The 22,020-nt window shown below is 39.8% G+C and overlaps 1 pseudogene; it reads right to left on the bottom strand.

Moving 5' to 3' along the window:
• Positions 1-16,146: 16,146 nt before the first annotated feature.
• LOC132027595 (large ribosomal subunit protein eL13-like) lies at positions 16,147-21,117 on the bottom strand (annotated as a pseudogene).
• Between the last annotated feature and the right edge of the window lie 903 nt (positions 21,118-22,020).

The raw sequence follows: 22,020 nt of genomic DNA, 5'->3' as shown, positions 1-22,020 counted from the left end.
ATTTTCCCCGACTTTGCTGCTGCTTTTCTCAACTGTGTCATGTCTACTGATGAGCTTATCAAGATAATTCATCATTTCTTTTACTGTGTTTGTAATTTATAGCATTTCCTTTTTATTCTTCCTTAAGGTTTCCACCTCTTCACTTAACATTACCCATCTGAATTTGCGTATTGTCTACTCTTTCCGCTAGAGCGCTTGACATATTAATCGCACTTATTTTAAATTCCCTGTTTGATAATTCCATTAGCTCTGCCATATCCAAGTCTGGTTCTGATGACTGCTTTCTCTCTTCAGATAGCTGCTTTTCTCCCCCTGCCTTTTGGCATCCTTGTAATGTTTTGTGATTGTAAGTAGAATATATTGTATCTAATTTAATAGTAACTAATTTAATAGGCCTTTACTGTGTGGATTTGTACTACTCTCGCTAAGAGCTGGGGTGTGTTTAATGTTTGTTGTAATTATGGTTCTGGAGGTTTCACATTACTCCAGCATCCTTGTTTCTGTCTATGCTCTTGGCTTTGGAACTTCCCTAAGTACCTCTCCTCACAGAGAGGCTGTGTCTTGCTGCTCTTATGGCTAAAATCCACTGTTATTATACTGAAGCCTGGTTGATGTGGTGGGGGGGGGGGCGGGGAAGGGAAACAGACTATAATGTTTTTTTAGGTAATCTCTGCACTCAACATGGGGCTCGAACTCATGACCCTGAGATCAAGAGTCACATGCTATACCGACTACACCAGCCCCAGTAAGCTTTATGTAATCTTCTGATGCACTCTGAGTCTTTTAGTGGGCCTGTGTTCAGGGGCTATGGTCTTCATACTTATTTCTCTCTGTCCTCCAGTGGTTTGCTTTTTATTTTCCCTGCTCCCTACCCCTTCCCCAGCTGTTGTATTTTAAGTCTATTTCCTTGAAGCCCTGTCCCTGTTCACCGTAGTTTTATGATTTTTTTCCCCCCTTGAGTGAGACAAGAAGGCTGGAGGGGGGCTAGAATGGAGAGGGCTTCCGTTCCCGTGTCTGGGATAAGGTTTCAAAACTGTGCTAAGGCAAAGAACTTTGCCTTGGAGAGTGGCCCTATTTAATGGAGAGGTCTCTGAATATATTTTGTAAGGATTACTCTTCCCCTCCGCTTGCCAGAACCACAGGGAGATTTTTGTCCAATTCTCAAATCCTCAAGTAAGACCTGTTGGAATTCCTGCAGAGGAAGCCCATTAAAATCCAGGGGGACCAAAGACTGCCCCCAGAAGAAACTCCCCTCGGAGTTTCTCACATGTTAGTCCACGCTTCTCTTTCGGCAGTTGTCAAAATTACCATTTTATTGTTGCTATTGGCTTGTGGTTTTAGCAACTTCTGCTCAAGTGAAGCCAGTCTGGGCTGCCATCTCTTTCTGATGGGCCTCCCTGTAGGGTTTGGGTGGTATTTTGTCTTGCAAACTCTTATCTGAGAGATCCAAGGAAAGTTTTCGATTTTCAGTTTGTCCACCTTTTTCTTCTTGTAATGAAGTGAAAACTTCTAAAGCTCGTTACCTTTTGAAGCTGAAACCACATGTCAACTCTGTGTCCTTGACAGAAATTGAGTTGATGGGAGTATATTTTGTTTGGAGCGGTTAATTAAGTTTACTGATATTTTATTTGGGATTTTTGAATCTATGTGTATGAGTGAGATCGGCTTGTAAATTTCCTTTCTCTTACTGTCTTTGTTTGCTTATGGTGTCAGGGTTTTATAAAATCACATAAAATGGATTGTCCCCTCTGGGCTGCTTTTTCTCTTCTCTCGAATTGTTTGTGTAAGGTTGGAATTAGTCCCTGAAAATTGTGTAGAATTTGTCTGAGCCCATTGTTATCTTTGTGGGAAAAATTTAAAATCTATGTCAATATCCTTTATGGTTATGGGACTACTTGGCTTGTTAATCCTTTTTGAGTATGTTTAGTTAAATTACCGTTTTCTGGAAATTTGTTTGTGTAGTCTAAGTCATCGAATTTATGGGCATAAAATTATTCATTACATTTTCCTATTGATGTGTCTACTGTTTTCTCTTCTGGTGTCTTGTCCCTGTAGGAGGATTGTAATCGGGCTGGAGGTAATTTTCTTTAGGAAACTTCTCTGGTAATTCGATATGTGATTAGGTCACAGCAGAGTTTTAGAAAAATGAATAAAAATGAGTTTTTACTTCCTGCCACTCTCTGATCAGGGTCATCTGTTACCAACTCTAAGAGCTGTATTCGCCTCCAAATGTTTTCTGTCATTCTGTGGGATATGTTGGGCCTTAGCCTAGACTATGTGTGGGCCTATAGATTGAAAATGTCTTTAATAATTGGATCTTTTTGATATCTTAACATTTGATGAAGATCTCTGCAACCAATTTGGCTACATTCTGTATGAGGCGGTCCAATTCAGAGGCTGCATTTAGACACAGCCTGTGAATCCAAAGTAACATGAGCAAAGTTCTAGTCACGCCATAGTTTGTGGCTGCCAAAATGTGGACACGGAAGCAGTTATTTTAAAACTTGATAAGCAACACAGCATTTTGGAGGACTGTGGAATAAAATGAATACTTCTAGTTGCCCAACTGGAAAAGCATTTGCATGATTATTTACATCCTTATCATTGAATGCCCTTTATCTGATCATAGGATGTATGTTTTGGGTAAGAGTTCTCTTTAAAAGCATAATTTATATTTTAAGTAAGGTAATTTCTTCAAGCAAGATTTATGTTCTAGGGATTTTTCTATGTTTAGTATTTTATTCTGGCGGGATTTAGTAATCTTTTTGTTAAAAAATGAGGATATTTTAATTTTTATCCCCTTTAAAATATAATTTATACACAAATACAGACTATCTATCTATCTACATATATTTAGATACATAGATGCCTTAATATAATATTCCTGTATTATATTTTTTGAGGGGGGGTTATAATTTATACACAAGTTAAATTGGGAAGTTGGAAACTTCTTCAGTGTTCATGTAATGTTTAATTTAAATTATTTCCAACCACAGCCTAAGTCTCATGCTGCTATGGACAATCTGTGTTTCTTGGTATATGTTCCAACATTTTATTTAACAAAATAGAAATAGAAGAACAAATATAAAGGCACCAAATGTGAAGTATAGCTAGAAGGCTTTGACAGACATAACAGCAAAGCTACTTCATCTTTACAGCATTTGATTCAGCGACATTGTAACTCTGAAGATTTCATCTTTGAGCATTTAATTCTGTAATTTAAAGAACAACTCGATGCGACATAAAAAGGAGAAATGTCCAGTTCAATCCGCACGCACACAAATCGAGAAGTATGAAGTGACATCCGCTCCAGCAAATTCAGTCTTGATCTGATTCTGATTATCTCAGAAGAACCTCTTCTTGACGCTCCAAACAACTTCCTCATTTTCTTGAACTCGAGAATATTAAGTTTAAGTCAGCTTGGAAAAAATAATTATTAATGATTAAAAAATATATGCTACATTGATAAAATATGGTATCTTGAGATCTTCAAGACCCACATTTATAAGCACAGCGAACCACATGAAAAGCTAAAATTGCCCTCAAATTAGCAGATAAAACAGAAACCTTAAACATTAGAAAACAAAAAGAACCTGTCAGATAATAAAAAAAGCCTGACCAGGGCAAATAGTTTATTTTATACTCTCTTCACGTAGATTCCTTAGAAAACAAAAGATAAGTGCTAATGGTTTATGAGGAGGTTCAATCTCAGGGAAGCAGGCGTGAAAGCAAGAAAGAAAAGCACGTCCAGTGTGGTGCATTGTGGAACTGCAATGAAGGAGGCGTAGGGTGGTTAGGTCATGTGGAATGTCTCCAGAGAGACTGGAGGCAAGAGTTGATTGCAGATATATGGTCATTCCTCTGACAGCTCTTTCCCATCTCCCCTGATCTTACTGGTCTAAACCAAAGGAATTAACTCCTGTGAACTTCGAGCACTGCTGCGAAGGCTGGGGTTCCTCCTCGTCCACTGGTGATATGTATGGAGCATCCATTGGCTTTTTCTACCACTGGAAGATCTTTTCTTTGTTAAGGAAGCTCCCCGCAGAAAGCAAGAGAAGTAGTAGAGGCCAGGGTTGGAGGATGGTGGCTAGAGAGAGAAGGCAGCATTTGGGATGGTGCTTAAATAGGTTTTATTAGTAGTACACCTGTGAAAGAGTATGTGTGTTTGCGTAAGTGACAAATTTATGGCTATCCATGGGTATATCTGACTCAGTTTATAAGTAAATGAAAAGTGGAGGGCAGATTGTTACTGTAGAAGAGCATGTTACAGAGCCTACAGGAAGAATCCAGATCATGTCAAACTTAAGATGCCTTTAGATGCTTCATTGGGAGCAAAGGAGATTTTAGTAGAAGGCCAAAGTTTCTGGATGGCACTGTGTTGGCATAAACCTAGAAGGAGCGTAGCAGGCAGATGTTCATATCAAGGTGAGGTCCTTGAGCAAAGCTGGCCAGGAGGCTGACCTGTGACAGTAGCCCAAGAATAACCAAAGGAGAATGCAAACAGGTATGGGAACCATCCCAGCTCTCTCCCTATGGGCTCAGTGACAGCTGAATAGGCATATTCCAACCTAGTCTGTTTTCCACTCATTTCTGATGATTGGTTTCTTAACTAGGCATATAAGGTGAAGAAACCTTATCTGTAGGAATTTAAATCTTCTCAGCCTTAAAGAAATGGAAGAACTTTGGCAGGTGCGTAAATCAACAAAACAAAGTCTCCATCAAGACCAATACACAGAGGTGCCAGAGTCTAGGAAAATCAGGAAGAGTAAATGATCAGTGTGGTATGATTTAAAAGACTGACTGACCGAATTGCGAGATTCTCATTTTTCATCTACCCGATTTCTGTCATGTAGCCCAGGGATGTTATTTGGAATTACTGTTGTAAATGAAAGGACCCTTTGTATTTAGCACCTTATTCATTTTAGGATGATTTTGGAAAATTTGTCATATTTTACATCTGGGTATCTGCTTTTCACTTTAAGAGGGTATGACCAATCAGGTGGATGGTGAGACTAAGTTTAGTCATAGTATGAGCAACGTAGCCTTCTTACATTCCATTTTTGAATGACCTCTTAAGGGTTTTTTTTCTGTATTTAGGATGTGTTAGATGATTTCTAGACCAACCATCACTATCATCTAAAAATGCTTCCTATTTGTTCATCTCTAACATGTTGAGAATCTACTTCATCCTGCTCAATTAGAGATCTGCTTATAGAAGATATTTAGAATATAATGTTCCTGTGCTCACTGGTAAATTGAATGCAGCCTATCAAATAATTAAAAAATGTACATGAGACCCGTTTAACAAGAGTCAATATTAAAATATTTGGGTGCAAATTTTTAGGGGTTATTTATTTATATTGTTGCAAAAATACTTTCTAAAGTCAAGAAAAAGATTTTTGTGGTTGAATATGGAGACCTTATCATCAGTTGTCTCCTTAACTGCGAGATGGAGAATTTAGAAGCAACCCTTGGATCATGTGAATGAAGCACCATTTTGCAGAGGAAACATTTCAAGCATCCTGACATTACCAAATTACTGACATTTCCATTTTGGACTTCAGAGAATACTTTTGGATTATGAGGCAATTATTTGTGGAAATAACAGGAGTTCATAGGAAGCATGATGAAACTGAAAAGTGCTCCCCAGTCCCTTTGCTCATTCAAACTTGTTCTGAGTAGATTTTCCCTTTCCCTTGAATGAAATATGGGTCATGTCCATAAATTGCCCATTTCCTCCCAGAAAATCAAAAGCTTTTTAGCCCCATTAGTAATAAAAACAATTCTTTTAAAGTTCCATATAATAGCAAACTTTATACTTTATATCAAATTAAGGCTTCTCCCCTTCACCAGCTTGGACCTGTTCTGGTTGAGGGTCTGCTGTGGCAGGCAGGGGTAGAGAACAACTCTTTTATCTTCTGTTTCCTCCGTCTGTACCCACCGCATTTGGCTGTCTTGTTCCTCCATGGTTATGAGGGGGATGGAAGAGAGGGAATATTCAGGAAATCCCTTGGTCTGATAATGGGGTTCTCTGGTCTTAGTGGTTGTTTAAAGCTGATTTTTTTTTTTTTCTCAAAGGGGCACTTTTATGGGTCTCTTTGAAATTCATCCCATTGGCCACACCTGAGTAAACTTCCTGTGACATAGGCATTGAGTCTTCTGTCTTCCAGCTGGCTATTTTTAATTTTTCCCTTTGCCTCAGGTCATATAAGTCCGTCATCTTCATCCCTGGGAGAGTCATATCACCTTTTCAAGCAGTCCTTTTGGCAATACTTAATATGGTTTAGCCTGTTCTCTCATCATGACCAACATCTGATTTGTGCAAAGTGCGTACACATTCTTGCCTTTACTCCTATGTTATCCCAATTTCCTTTCAATAAAGCTTGCTTTCTTGGCTGCCATCAGTCACTTCAGCCAATTTCTCCCTTGTAGGCTTTTTTTTTTCTCTTTTTCCCTGAGTGATTCCATGATCAGTTTATTGGGTTGCTAGAGGAGAATGGCAATCTCCTCCTACCTGACTTGAGGTGAGAGGAAAGCATCTTCTTTCTTTCCCCTACTAAGGTAGAGGGAAGAAAATGCCAGAGCATCCAACACCTTTCTCCGAAGATATTTTCTTTAATGGTCTCTCAAATCTCAAACTTTTTCTACCTTCAGTGGGTGGACTAAGGGTCACAAAATAGGCTTTAGCCAATGACCTCTTCTTTTGCATGTCAAAATGCATCCTGCTTACTTGCATAAGTAAGCAGTAATTCATAAGTAATTACTTGCATAAGTAATTCAACACTTCACTCAGGAAACTGGGGAAATTGGGGCTATCTGTGATCAATGTTCTCTGATCTATACCAGAAACTAAAATAGAAATGCTCCATTTTTAACATACTAGTACATCAAGTAGACCCAACCTAAGAAATTCGTAATCACATTCATATTTTCTGCTTGTTACGTGAGGATTTAGGAAAAATTGTGTTAAGAAATGTTTAAGCACATTAACAGAACAAGAAACCAAATAGGTGCCCTAAAACTATATTTGTGTGTCTTACTCTGTCAACAATTCAGTTTACATATTTTAAAAGAATACTCAATAAAGAACGACTAAATAAAAGACTGGTTTTTAAAATCAGTTACATTTATTTTTGCATTAGCAAATATCTCTAGAACTCAGTATGGACCAGACACAATGCAAGGGATAGAAAGAAATAGAAGCGAGAGAGGGCTTATCACTGTGGCCTGGGGTTAGGCAGGGATGCAGAGGTAGGAAGAGAGAAACTTGTGAATATCTAGACAGAGAAAAACTGTAGAGTTCAATATGACTCTGGAAAACAGGTTTGGCTTAGAGTTATATAGCCAGAGTAACCAAATGATGATCTTTGAGAGGAAAAGCTAAAAGCAACAAAATAAAATGTTTCCTTGCCTTTTCTTAGAATGACCTACATAGGCAGGACCTAAGTGGAAAGCAGGTTGGAACTGATAGTGTGTTTTCCTTGGAAATAGCTAAGGGTAGATTCTTAAGCCACTCGCAGCATAAAAATGACTCCATATAACTTTTTCTATGGAATTTTTAGAATAAGAAAACTCACTTGAGTTCTAATTTAGAATTCCCAAAACTCTCTCCCTTGGCCCTGGCTGCAAAAATGGGGCTGGTTATTGTTCATAAAAAGCTCACATTCCTGAGGAGGAGTTGGGTCAATTAGATATACCTTGGAACTAGTAACTAGTTATACCTCAACATTTGTATGAGAGAAGGTGTCTTTCTGGGTCAGTCTGCCCTCAGTTTTTAGTTGAGGGAAATGTTGCCACTGCTTGGAGAGAGAACAGCCAAGGCTGGTGGAACTGTGGTGGCTTATGTACATGGTGTACCTGGGTACTGTCTACATTAGAAGTTTATTGCTCTTTTGTCTCCCTAAACCCTTGGAGAATTTTTGAAATGGATTCCCCCCCCTGCTGACAAATGAACATATATAGGTTTTGTGTAAAGTTTCATAGGGCTTCTAGACCTCCTGAAGCCCTTCTATGGAACTCCTTTTTCATACTACAAAAACAAAGCATTCAGTATGTTCTCATGAAAGAAATCTTATATAACTATGTCCAAGGGAAAAGTATACTAGAATTGCAAAGGATAAGATAAAAAAAATAGATATATGACTGACAGATAAAGCATGGAAAAATTAGAGTGGCTTCCAGAAAAAGGTATAGAGAGAAGAGATAGATCCATACAAGGTCAGTGTATCAATTTAAAAAAGATGCTGTAGAGAGAAATTGATCTACTTAAAGATGGAGAATATACAATGAATGGAATAACTCCCTTAAAAAAATTGTGTCTCTAACAAGAAAAGTAAAGAACCAGAATTTAGTCACCTATGAAGTACAGGAGACCTTATAAGAATAGCCATTCCCCACGGGTGAAAAAGGAAATAATTTTTAAAAACTTTAAGAAGGCCAAATCAATAGGTCTGAATAATGGATTATTAAGGAAATGGCCATTATTCTTACAGAATCACAAATGATTATTTTTGAAAATGAATTATTGAGGCCAGATAACCGAGATGTATGCAAAATAATGATATACTTTTAAATAAATATGTACATACCAAAAAAAAGTCCATACCATTTTTATGTTCTCCAAGGGCCTAATTTTTCATTTATTAGTGCTTCCTCCTAAGAAACCCTTTCAGATGGAATTGTCATTGATACTGAAAATAGCTAAACCCTGGCAGTGTGTTACTGTGTAATTCTTCCTTTATACTGTGTAGCCCTAATGAATATGCAATGTGTTAGGTGGCATTGAAAAGAGGCTCTTGAACGAGTCACTGTCTAGCTATGGATTTAAGTTCCTCAGATATAGTCAGAAGCAATGCTAAAATGTGATCACCTTGGATGAGAAACATAAAAAAATGTACCTAGCATCTCTTGAAGATAATTTCACTTTACCAAAATACAGATACTTAGGGTCGCCTGGGTGGCTGAGTTGGTTTAAGTGTCTGCCTTCCACGCAGGTCATGATCCCAGGGTCCTGGGATCGAGTCCCACATCGGGCTCCTTGCTCAGCTGGGAACCTGCTTCTCCCTCTCTGCCCCCTCCCCCTACTCGTGCTTTGTCTCTTAAATAAATAAATAAAATATTAAAAAAAAAGAAATACAGGTTATTTGTTAAAAGTTAAGTGTAACATTGAAATATTGGAGTGATTCTGGAAGAGACCATTTGACAGGCACTTCTACTCTAAGTAATTCATCCCATTGGTGTGGATAGTTTCAGGATCTGGCATTTTAGGGAAATATTTCCACACTAAACACTTTACATTAAACGTATTTACACACTAAACAGTCACCTGGAGGGGTAGTGGTAGTAGTTTTTATTAAGCCATATTCTTTGGTGTATCTAGAAGGTACAGTCTGTGGGGCAGAGATAGTACAGAGAAAGACAACAACAGGACTGATACTAAATGGGGATAAACGTAGTAATAAATCTGATATGGATTAATACTTTACCTATGATGCAGACAAAATGAACAAATATGTTTCTGGTCTGATGTGAACAAAAAGATCTAGTCATACTTATGAAAATTCCTAAGTACCAGAATTTGGTGTTTAAAGCAACATATCTTAGGATTTGTCAAACAAGATGAGATAGAGTATGAATATTTATCTCTAGTGCCAACTGTCCAAATTGAAACTAGAAACATCTGTCAAATGGTTTTCATTCTACTTTTTAATGCTATTTTTCCCCCTGTTTTATTTTTTTCCAAACATAGTGTGACAGAATGTCAATAGGAAAATCCTTGCTATAATACCAAGAACCCTGGACTTCTTGAAGTGGCTCTAGGTCTTGGAATAAACTATTTTTGGATTCAGATACTATGATTGGGGAGTTCCGGGCAGTAATCTTTCTCCAAACATCCTCAACTATCTCCATAAATTTTTATGGTTGTTATATTTATCAAGGTGACCTTGAAATAAATGTATTTACTAAGAAAATTATTACACCTGAGTACTTGGTAAATTGAAGTATTTTTAAAATTTAATCTTAGGCACAGCTATCAAAAGGAAATAATGACTCAATACCTAGAAAAAAGATGTTTGATAATCAATTTATATTTAATATAAAATGCTTACCACTCCAGATAGCAATTGAACATACTATTTTTTTTTTTTAAATCTTGACATGTTAAGTAAACTTTGTTGAATTTAAAAACAGGCAGTGGTATGATTAGACTGTTCCAAGTTTTTCTTGAACTGAAGCAATCCTTACCCAATTATCACTGAAATTAATCTAAATGATATTGAAAGAACCATTCAGTTTAAGTTGAAATGCTACTTGTCAAATGTAAAAAGTGAAGAAAATCTAGTATATCCTAGTTGGCAAATACGCTTTTTTTTTTTTTTTTAAAACCTTTGCTTTATGGGAGTAGAACAAACCTGCACAAAATTCCAGAAAAAGCAAAAAGCAAAATGTAGTTCTTTGAGGGAACATGAGAACTGGATTGCTCACTGCATGATGGACATCTCCACTCTTTTCTCTCTTGTGTTCCCAGGCAGTGATTGTCCTAATGAAGGCTTAAAAGTATGGTAGCTGTGGAGTCTTAAAGTTGTACAAAGAGTCAACATATTAATAGAAGATTCTGCAAGTCAGTGTTGGACCCACTGATGTGAAGTGGCAACTCGAGCTTCAGGCTACCTTGTGGCTGATTCTGATCCTTCAGGAATGAAAATGGTGGCTTCTAAACCCTCTTGCAGTTAAGCATCTACATAGTTTCCTGCATATATGAATCAAATCTGTTCTGAAGGCCCCTCAAAGCAAAGAATGTTCTTTCCTTTATTACTATGAGTATTTTTTTTTCTTTTTTAAGAAGAAGAGAAAGATTACTGAGAAAGATGATAAAAAATTGAAAATTATTTTCAGGGAGTTATTTTTGTACTTCAGGAGTAACAGGAGGTGGTTAATTCTGAACATTTATCTGAAACTTTACACCAGCATTGCCCTGGGCGAGTTTGCGAATCTTCTTTTCTGACATTGGGTCTGGCTGAGGAACTTCTGTTTGCCGGATCATGTGTGTGGTAACCGGTCCTTTGGGTCACCCTGGCAACCGCAGTCCCCTCAGTCCAGGCTACACTCGTGTTTTGCCAACGAAAGGGACAAAATGGAGGATCTCAACCTGATGCTGAGAAGGAAGAAAGAAAATGGGAGAGAAATTTGAAATCGATTGAGCTGATTGTACCCCTCTCCAAAAGGACTTCTGTTAGAACACGGATGATCTTATCGGAAATGGAGTAGTTGTTCCCTATTCCAGAAATAGAGTAATAGAATGTCATGCTGTGGTGGTTTTGTGATGAGAGGTAAAATTGAGAAATGCAGGTGTGCAATGTTCAGAGTAAACAGGATATCCAACTTCGGAATCCTAATTATTCTTATTTATCTCAGTGAAGGAACTGTGGTCCAGGAGTAGCACGAGTGATTTCACCCAGAAAAGTATTGTGAAAAATGCCTTAAAAAAGAATTCTCAATTTTGCATGCCCCTTGCATGATATCTGTCCTCTTGCCTGATATGCATCTGTTTTCTTTCTCTTTTTTACTTGGTCAGTGAAGCAATAATTACCCGAAGGACAGCATTTTGAAGTTTAAGGGAAAAATCTGAAAACATATACATAAATTAAATAATTTTCTTTTTCTTGATAATAGGGACAAAGGCGACATACATTTCAGTGCTGAGAGAGCATAGTTCTACCTTCCACTCTCATGTTTTGCCTTGTTAATACAAAATAGCACCCCTTGGAGGATCTATTCCTAATTCAGAGTTCGTTAATCACTGAGCACGAGCCATTCTTTCAGTCTAAGGATGAAAGACAGCGGGTATTCCTGATTTTACACAGAGAAGGCCATCTTTTGTAGATTCTAAAAGATCCCTTGCACCCAAAAGGAAAACAGAAGAAGAAGAAACTCTGGAAGTCCGTGGGTCTCGTCAAACAGCAGTCTAAAAATTTATGTCAGCATTACAGGTTCAGACATATGCCCTCAGAATTAGAGCTGTTGGTCAAATGTTTATTTACAAAGAGAACAACCTAAAATATTTGTATATGCCTGATGTAGGCTCTGGTCTTTGCATTAGCAGAAAGGCCAGCAGTATTCTGTCATCAGGGTATTTGAAAACACTTGGGATCAGTTGTGATGTTGAGTCATGTTTCAACATTACTGATATGGCCAGTAATGTCCATGATAACACCCTGAGTTTGAAAAGGTTGTATTTCAGTGACTTTTGTGTTCTGGTTGAAATGCCAGAAAGTGGTACCTTCTGCCACGCCCACCGGCCCCCACCTCCCCCGTCCCACATGAAACTGATTGAAGCTTTGTTGGTGAAGGTGTGTGTGTGTGTGTGTGTGTGTTGATGTGTGCGGGGACTGGAATCCAGTGCCCACCCAGTCACATCTTCCTGTTTCCCCCTAGTCCCCTGCCTTGCAGTCTTGGTTAGTGGTGAGAAATGATAAAGGAAAACTAGGACAAAGAAGGATTTGGAAAGATAAGGGGAAAGGGGCAGAAGAGGAAATAACAGGGGAGACGTGGGGAGGGGAATTCAGACTGATGATACCTGCACAACCTCCTTCTTAACCACCCAGCACCCCAGAAAGTACTAGTCAGATTGGAAGAGTCAGGGAAATGACGACACAAAACCAGATACATAAATAAATAAATAAAATTCGAAAAAACTCAGAAAGGTCACAGCACGCTGTGTGGCTTATGTGTCTTAGGAGTGACCTGAATTTTGGTTTCTGTTCAAGTCAGAAAAGCTCCTATAACCCACAATTCTTTACATAAAATTCCTTGGCAGTTGCCACTGCAAATCTTCTGGTCTTTTCCTGTCTCTGAGAAACAATACTATAAATGCAACTGCTGTCAATCACGGAAGTCTGCTCAAGGTTATGCCAGGTCAGATCTGGAAACCCAAGGATCAGTGAGTGAGGTGTTGATGGCAGGGTGGGTGGCAAATGCGAATGGAAAGAGCTTGAAATTTACAAGCTGCTGTCACAGGAAGATTAGGGCAAGACGGAGGCCTGAATTTGAAAGAGCCAAGTCAGAACGCAGGAAGATTAGGAAGTGGAGGACTAAGGGAAAAAAATGTGTCGTGGTTTTATTACAGCAAGCCTCACAAATTTAAGCACTCCGCTAGGAGGGATTGAAATGTACAGCAGACCACTTGTTCCTTCCAACATGACCAAATAATATTCCATCTTCCCACAGAGTGTCTCCTCTCTTGCGTGCACTCTCCCCCTTCCGCAGGCATCCTGTCATTTCTTGGGGTTACAGAGTGTCTGGATCGTCCCAACAGTTCCTCATTAGCTGTTTGGAATTAAATCTCCTGTTCATCACGACAAATGGCATATTATTAAAAAGGCTGGCAGTTATGTCACCCAAAATACATACCTTTGATGGGGACAAATGAACGAGGATGTAAACAAAAGAAGAGAAAGGACAAGTGAGGCAGCGACGTCTTGCGATCTTCCCGCTCTTTCCTCTGTCCTCCCCAAACCCTTCCTGGCTCCCTCAGGACTGCTCGGAACGCCCAGCAAATCATCAGCAGCTGCTGAAAACCCTCTTCTCACAACCTGTTTCCAAGTCTTCAGCATATTTTGACAAATTAATGTCGGTACTGAATTCTCTTAACAAACTTTACCTGAGTAAGATGATTCTTACGCTCTCTGATTTACAAAATACAAGCACTGACTCTCTTTTCAAATAGGGAAAGATATTTTTAGTAACTCAAAGATGAGGTATTTATCACCTCTCTTTCTTCTCCAGGAAACAGCCATCAGGGTTATGCAATGGCAGTTGAGAATGGGTGTGTATAATTGATGTAGTTTGATACTTCTATTTTTGGTACAGAGTACACCTCAACAAAATGTCTTAATGTTCAGTAACTTCATGGCAGAATTGTCAACCAGATTGTTTCCTATCCAGCTACTACAGTACCTCTCTTTCAGAAAAGATTTGAAGGCATCAAAGATTCAACTTATATAACTAAACCTAATCAGTCTTCCTTTGGGACTGAAACAGGTAAAATAACATTGACAGGAGAATGGAAAAGTCTAAAATCTATATAAAATGTCATTGATAGCTTTTCTTTAGTCTCATATAGACAACCTTATGATCAATCTATTTGAAGTACACGATAGATCCTTTCTCTCCTGTTACTGAAATTAAATGGGACCATGAAAAGAGAAAGTCTAGAAAAACTGATGAATTTTTTAAGTTTACTGAACGAGAGTATCCGTGGCCACAATGGCTGCAGGGATCCCACTCTGAGGAAACAGAAGTAGCTCCCAAAGTCGAACATTCTCTTGAGTCGCCCCACAAATGTCATTCACATAGTAATAAAACATTTTAAGTCTGTGGAGTCCTGTGAATTCTGAGCATGAGGCTTTTTTTTTTTTTTTTTTTTTTTTTTCCTGGAACAGAAGGAAATTATAGCCTGTTGTGATGGTTCCTGCAAAACAGTCTCACAGATCTTTCTTCTGCGTTCTCTTCCCTCGGCTTCTGTGACTACATATTCTGTGACTTTTCCAGCTGCCTTTCTGGCAGTGGCTTCTCAGCATCATTTCTGAGTTCCCTGTCTCTCAGTGGCCCCGAGAAGGTGGTGCTAGCTGTTTTCGGCTTTAGGTCCTCCTCCCTTGTCAGTTCCTCTGGCTCTTGGGTGTGTTCACCCACAACTTGGGTTTCCATATGCAGACTGGGAATTCGCACATCAGTGTCCATAGTGCAGCCCCTGCTCCTGATGACTGGATGTGACCGTCTCCTGGACCATCCTGCCCAGTGCGCCCAGGGTCATGTAGAGTGGGTGTGCCACTCGCGGAGCTCAGGAGCCCCGGGCCCTCCCCTTGCTGGGTTTGTGTTCCCTGTCTTCAGATGACACTAGCACTCATCCTGTGGCCGAGGGACAGCGCAGAGTCATCCCAATTCCGCCTTCCCTCTCCGTGCCTGCAGCCAATTAACTTCCAGTTTCTCTCCGTTCTCTCCGTCTCCCATCACACCATTCCACCTGCCCCCCCATCACCATCACTCCTTATTTAGGTGCTGTCAGCTTTCTTACGGACTCGTGCAAAAATGTCCTAATGGATCTTCCTGCCTCAGGTCTTGATTCCCTCCAATCCATTTTTCAAACCCCCGTAGAGTGATTTTCTGAAATGTGAGTCTGGCCTTATCATTTCTCTGTTGAAACTCTTTAATGGCTCCCCAATGCCTTCAGGTTAAATCCAGTTTCCTTAATGGCCCTTTGTGATCTGACCCCTGACTGTATCTCCAGTCCCCCCCTCTCTCTTCCTCTTACTACGTTTGGGCTCTTTGCTGAGCCTTGTGGAATTTCTAATTTCAACTCCTCAAATGGAACATGCTTTCCTACCCCCTCTGGGTTTTGCTCATGTTGCTCCCTTTTCTTTTCTTCGGGAAGGCTCTTCTGTGTGGTTAGTTAAGAACGCGGCTCTGAAAGGAGACTGCCTGGATTGGAATCCTGGCTCCCTGTTTCCCGGTCCTTTGCTCTCCTGGACCTTGATGGTGATGACGATGATGACAACAGTGATGTCGGTGACTGTATCTCCTTTTCAGGGTTTTTATGAAGATTAAATGAGTGGGAGCCAAAACCATACGTGGGTTCAAGTAAATACCCAGTAAATGTTAGTGGTCTATTACTTCTCACCTGATCAGATAATGTCTAAGAATGCTTGCCTGGGCTTCTTCATCGGAGTAGATACACTTTGTGTTTCCACAGTACCTGCATACCCTTGTGGGGACTGCTGTCACACACGCTTTGGTCCCTACTTCTCTCTTCACCTCTCTCCCCTGACTGGTTACAAATTTCTTGAGGTCAGAATTTTATTTTGGTCACCAAGGCTCTAAAACCATGTCTGGCTGGTAATAAGTGCTCAACAGGCAACTTGATTTCCGTATAGAAAATCTTTGCTTTTTAAGAACCAAGATTTTAGGAAAAAAAGGAGAGTTGATGTCTGTGTTTTACATGTCCTATCATGGCAATGTATTTTAAGGAAGTACTTATATTTAACTGGGATGTCATGTTGAACTAAGGAGATTTATAGCTGGTTGGATTTCTCTCCTGTAAACAGCAAAAACCAATAAGGAGACAATTATAAATCCCTTTCCCTAGGAAAATCAAAGTCTGCCTGAGGTTATTGCTGTGTCACTAGTGCCATCAAGGGTTTCCACTCCTCCAACGGTCTTAATAGACAAGAGAAACGGAAAGAGGAAAAGATAATGCACTTTTTAAAATCTCAGTGTGCTATAACGACCCTGGGCTGAGTAAGGGGAAAGGAGTTGGTTAGGAGGAAAAACCTCTCTAAAATAAGTCAGATTCCTCTTCTTGTTCTCTCTGGCTTTTCTCGAGACCAGTGTGTGAGCTCTGTCATTCTATCAGTCTCCATTCCTGTTTCCATTTGTCTTCCTGTGCTTGCCGCTGCTACTCCTCCTGCTGACATCGGTCCTCTTGGTGAGTTTTAAAAGCTATTGGTTGGAAGGTGGTAGACGCAAGATCATTTCTACTATGGATCTACTCTAAACCTGTAAGAAAAAAACTGTTCCTGAAAATGACATATTTAATTCCTTACTTTTTTTTTTTTTTTTTCTCCTGTCTGGATCCAAGTCAGGGAGAACATGTCTAGAAACCAGTAACACTAGTTTTGTATGGAATTGAACAAAGTTTTTTTTAATGGAAGAGAGAATACCAAGAGAAGTTTTTACCATGAGTGGAAGGGCAAAAAGAGGAGGCATTTTAGAGGTATAATTCACATTCCCTTTATCAATCACTTTTAATTTCTTTGGTTGCATGGGCTCTCATGATCAGAAGGGCCTCTGTTTTATGGAAGGGGAAATGTATCAAGTTTGGTTATTAGAAATAATATAAGTGACTAGTAAATTTGGGGAAAGTGAACAGGTAAGCTGAGGCTAATAGAGAAACACAAAACAAAGACAAGACAACAAATACCGGTCATCTTGTGGCTGTGGCTAGACGCAAGCCAAGTGACCACAGAGAGAGTCAAGATCTTGGTGAAGCATTAACTGTACCTGCCTTACTTCTAGTTACACATCTTCCTCAACTTACGGTGAGGTTATGGCCCAATAAACCTATCATCAATTGAAAATATTGTGTCAGATATACATTTGATACACCTAACCTACTGTATATTAATCTACCAAATATCATAGCTTAATCTGGCTTATCATAAATGTGCTCAGAACACTTCCATTAGCCTACAGTAGGGTAAAGTCATCAAAAATAATTTTGCAAGAAATTACTGAATATTCCACATAATTTATTGAACACTGTACTGAAAGTGAAAAACAGAATGGCTGTGTGGGCCCAGAATACTTTTAAGTATATCGGTTGCTAACCCTCGTGATCATGTGACATAACGGAAGGTGTGGCTCACTACTGTCAGGGAGGGAATTGTACTGCATATTGCTAGCCTGAGAAAATACCAAAATTCAAAGTACAGTTTCTACTGAATGAGTATTGCTTTTATACTGTAAAGTTGAAAATTCGTAAGTTGAGCCATAGTAAGTCAAGGACCATCTCTACTTTAGGGTGATTCCTCGTAACTGTTCTCTTTTTACTTTTTCATTTTTTAAAACTGTAAGTATGAAGAAAAGCAGAGAGGATAGTAAAATGACCATCTATATTTAAGAAGTTAGGGCCCTAGCAAGAAAGGGATGGCAGGCTCAAACAGGAGAATTTGAAGAGAGTTTGAGAAAGGACTGTTTATGAAGGTGTGGGCAGGGTTTGGGGACCCACCATGGGACAGTGTAGGCTTGGGGAGCTACTAATAATGGGGTTTGTTATCTTCACAGGCCTGGAGACATGAGAGTAAGTACTGTTTATTTAAACCTAGAGAGGCTGCCTGTGAGGAGTGGCGGTGGGTGGGGCAGGGTCCTACACACTCCATCTTCTTTTTCCTCCAGCTCTCCTGCAGTTGTTTTTATTGGCCAAACCCAACAGGAAGTCAGAGGTCACACGAGTCCACTAACGTGGTTCACAGACGTCAGCCTTCTAGAGAGTACAGTAGGGTGAAGGATATATGTGCAGGACAGAGAGAAGATATTCAGCACAGTACAGGTAAGAGGAAGAACTCCTATCTAGGGGTGGAGAAACGTAGGGCCTAGCTTGTTTTTCAAGCTTTAGGTTGCAATCCATCAGTCAGTTGTAAAAACAGTTTAGCAGAGGGTGACCAGCATTTTAAAAGAAAAACAGAATGGAAAATATTAGGGTGAATCTGATGCAGCAAGGGTGTGTGATTGTGTGCACGCCCATGGGCCCAAGTTCACACTTAGGCTGGACGTATATTTCTTACTGTTGGTCGTAGTGAAGAGAATATTTAGCCTGATTCAGAAAGGGCAAAGAATTCGTGTAGGCATTCCTCCAAAGAAAATCTACAAATGGCCAATGAGCACATAAAAATATGCCCAACATCATTAATTATTAGGGGACTGCAAATCTAGCACCCATTAGGATAGTTATTGTAAAAAAAAAAAACCCACAAAAACCAAAAAACCAAAACCAAACAAATAGAAAAGAATGATCAGTAAGGATGTGGAAAAACTGGTGATGCTTCAGTGCTCCATTAGTGAGAATGTAAAATGGTGTTGTCCCTATGGAAAACTCCTAAAGAACTCCAACAGAATTTCCATATGATCCAGATAGTCCACTTCTGAGTATATATCCAAAGGAATTGAAAGCAGGACCTTGAAGAGATAGTTGTGCACCCATCTACATAGCAGTGTTGCTCACAACAGCCAAGAGGTGAAAACAATCCAGGTGTCCACTGATTGATAAATGAGAAAATAATAAGTGGTATATACATAGAACAGATTATTATTCAGCCATAATAAAAAAAGAGGAAGAAATTCTGACAGAGGCTACAACATGGCTGAGCCTGGTGGACATTTTGTTAAGTGAAATAATTCAGTTCTCAAAAGACAGATTCTGTATAATTCTACTTAAATGAGGTATATGGGATAGTCAAATCCATAGAGACAGGACGTGGAATGGTGGATGCCAGGGACAGAGAAGAAGGGGGGATGGGGAGTTGTTGTAAAATGGGTATAGAGGGGCACCTGGGTGGCTCAGTGGGTTAAGCTTCTGCCTTCAACTCAGGTCATTCATGATCCCAGGGTCCTGGGATAGAGCCCCACATTGGGCTCTCTGCCCAGCAGGGAGGCTGCTTCCCCCTCTCTCTGCCTGCCTCTCTGCCTACTTGTGATCTCTGTCAAATAAATAATTAAAATCTTTAAAAAGATAAAATAAAATGGGCATAGAATTTTAGTCTTAAAAGATGAAAAGGGTTCTGGAGATGGATTGTGCAACAACTGGGAATTGACTTAACACTACTGAGCTCTGCTCTCATGGTGTTACAGGCTGAATTAGGTCCTCCTTCCCCCAATTAATACGTTGAAGTCCTAACTCCCCAATATCTTCAGAATATGACTGTATTTGGAGATAGGGCTTTAAAGAGGTAATTAAGTTAAAACGAAACCCTTAGAGTAGCCTTAATCCAAACTGACTGGTATCCTTACCAGGAAATTTGGACACAGAAAGATTTTGGAAATGTGTGCACATGAACAGAGACCAAGTGAAGAAGAAAGTGACCAGAAAGTGTTCATCTGCAAGCCAACAGGAGAGGTCTCAGGAGAAATCATATTGGATACCTTGAACTTGGACTTCCCAACTTCCACAGCTGTGATAAAATAACATTTCTGGTGTTTAAGCCATCCAGTCTGTGGTATTTGTTATGGCAGCCCTAGAAAACTAATACAGATGGTAAATTTTATGTTATGTGTATTTTTATCACAATTTAAAAAAATGTGGAAAACAATGGTCTAGTTGGCTCTATCTTGGAAGAAATCTGGAGAGAAGTTTGTGAAGCAATAAATGATGAGATTGCCAAGAAAATAATTTGTATTCTGTGAAAGGAGATTTGACTGGGACTGTGTATTGAGATACATGTTTAGAACTGTAGACCTGTTCTCCAAATTTGAGGTCAGCATAGCTATAAACTAAATGTTGGTGGGTTTTCCTTGCCAGGTTCAATATAATCCTATCTTGGAAGGAAGCTCTTGAGGAAGCAGTCTGGGTTCTTGAAATTTCCCTAGTAGTACAAGTATCAGACAATCATGAAATTATTAAGTTTATTAATAACTTTGCTGTGCTTAGCATAACGTTGGAAGGATATTGATCATATAAGTTAAATATTATTCCCAACTTTTTTTTTTATTACAAGTTACCAGTGGCACTTTATTTTTTCTTTTCAGCTTCCTGTCATGCAGTTTTCTTGGCCTTTTGGCCTGGATGTCATAGGGCCTGACATTGGCATGGGCCATGCAAAGATTGGCTACACCTTGAAGTTCTCCTCTTCTGTAATGACTCTGGCTTTCTTGTTCTTATAGACATTCCATCTGGGCATGACTAGTCTTCTTGTTCTTATAGACATTCCATCTGGGCATGACTAGTCTGAGTAGGAAATTTGAATTCTTTAGCAGAGTTGCCTTGCTTCTTGGGGACTGAGGGCTTCCCGGGGTAGAGGGCGAGCTTGGAGCAGTACTGTAGGCATGGCATGTTGGCTTGCAGGGACTCTGTGGACTTGTTCCACCTTTTTGGATCCACCAAGATCCCCATGGCCCGTGCCGCCATCTTGTGAATGCCAGCCACCTGTAACCCTAACAAGCTGAAGCCCTTGCCACACACTTCGGTGTGATCCCTCACTGTGGGGCCCCTCACAATGGGCCTGGTGGGTCCACTTGGCCGTGAGGTGTGCCTGGGTTTGCCAGACCCCATGTCTGCGGCTCTTCTGTGCCGGCTCGTTAAACCACATGGCTACGTGCAGCTGCCACTCCTCATGGAAGTGGGGCTTCAGGAACATGCCGTTTGGGCTGGGCACCATGGCTGTTGCCTACAGATCTCCTCCATGGGAGACTGGCCAGTGGAAAAGAACTGGTGCCGCCAAGTATCCTGAGATGGTCTATTCCCATTTTACAGATATGGAAATTAAGGATCAAAGATGTTAAGTTGTTTACATACCTATACCTCATAACATGTAATTCACATGTAACTGTGTCTGAAGCAAGAAAAAAACATGCACAGTTTTAAGTTTACCTGGTACATATCTGAGAGAGATATCTAAAAGGAAACAATCATGCGGTAAAGGCCTTTTAAATAATAGGAAGAAAATATGTTCTGTGCCACACATATTGGAAGTCTTTCTGTTCCTGCGGGAAGTGGGGAGATCCATAAAACCTTTTGAAACTTGCTTGTGGTTAGGCTTTGGGGTTTGTTCACAGCAATCTTTGAAATCAACTTTATTGAAGTATAATTGATATAGGAAAAACACATGCATTTTGTGTGTAGAGTTTGTTGACTTTTTACAACTATATACACCAATAATCCAGTAACAAAATCAAGACAAAGAACTCCATCACTCCCCAAGTTCCCCAAAGCCCCTTGTCAGTTAGCCACCCTGCTGCGCACTCCTGTCTTCCCTTCCCCCTCCTCCTCCCTACTCCTCTACCCTTACTATCCCTGTTCCACGAAACTACTGACTTGTTTTCTATTACTGTAACTGAGATATCCCCCCACCTCTGGCACTTTATATAAATGAGATTTTACACTATCTAGTGTTTTGTTTATCTTTTTTTGTCCTGGCTTCTTTCAGTCAGCAAAATGTTTTTGAGATTCCTTCATGATGTCTATGTATCAATACTTTATTCCTTTTTATTTTTTAATTTCTGGGTAGTGTTTCATTGTATGAATATGCCACGATTGGTTTATCCAGTTATTTATGGAAGGCCATGTGAGTTTTTTCTCCCAGTTTTTGGCTATCATGAATAAAGCAGCTGTGAACACTCAAGTACAACTGTTTCGTGGGCATATGCTTTCATCTTTCCTGGCCAGTTACCTAAGGGTAGTGTTGTTGAGTTGTAGGTGCATGTTTAACCTTGTGAGAAGCTGTCAGGCTCTTTTCCAAGGGGGTACCACATGGC

This window comes from Mustela nigripes, chromosome 12, assembly GCF_022355385.1.
Source record: "Mustela nigripes isolate SB6536 chromosome 12, MUSNIG.SB6536, whole genome shotgun sequence".
Lineage (NCBI taxonomy): Eukaryota > Metazoa > Chordata > Mammalia > Carnivora > Mustelidae > Mustela > Mustela nigripes.
The sequence above is the reverse complement of the archived record's forward strand: the minus strand, read 5'-3'. Positions and strand labels throughout refer to the sequence as shown.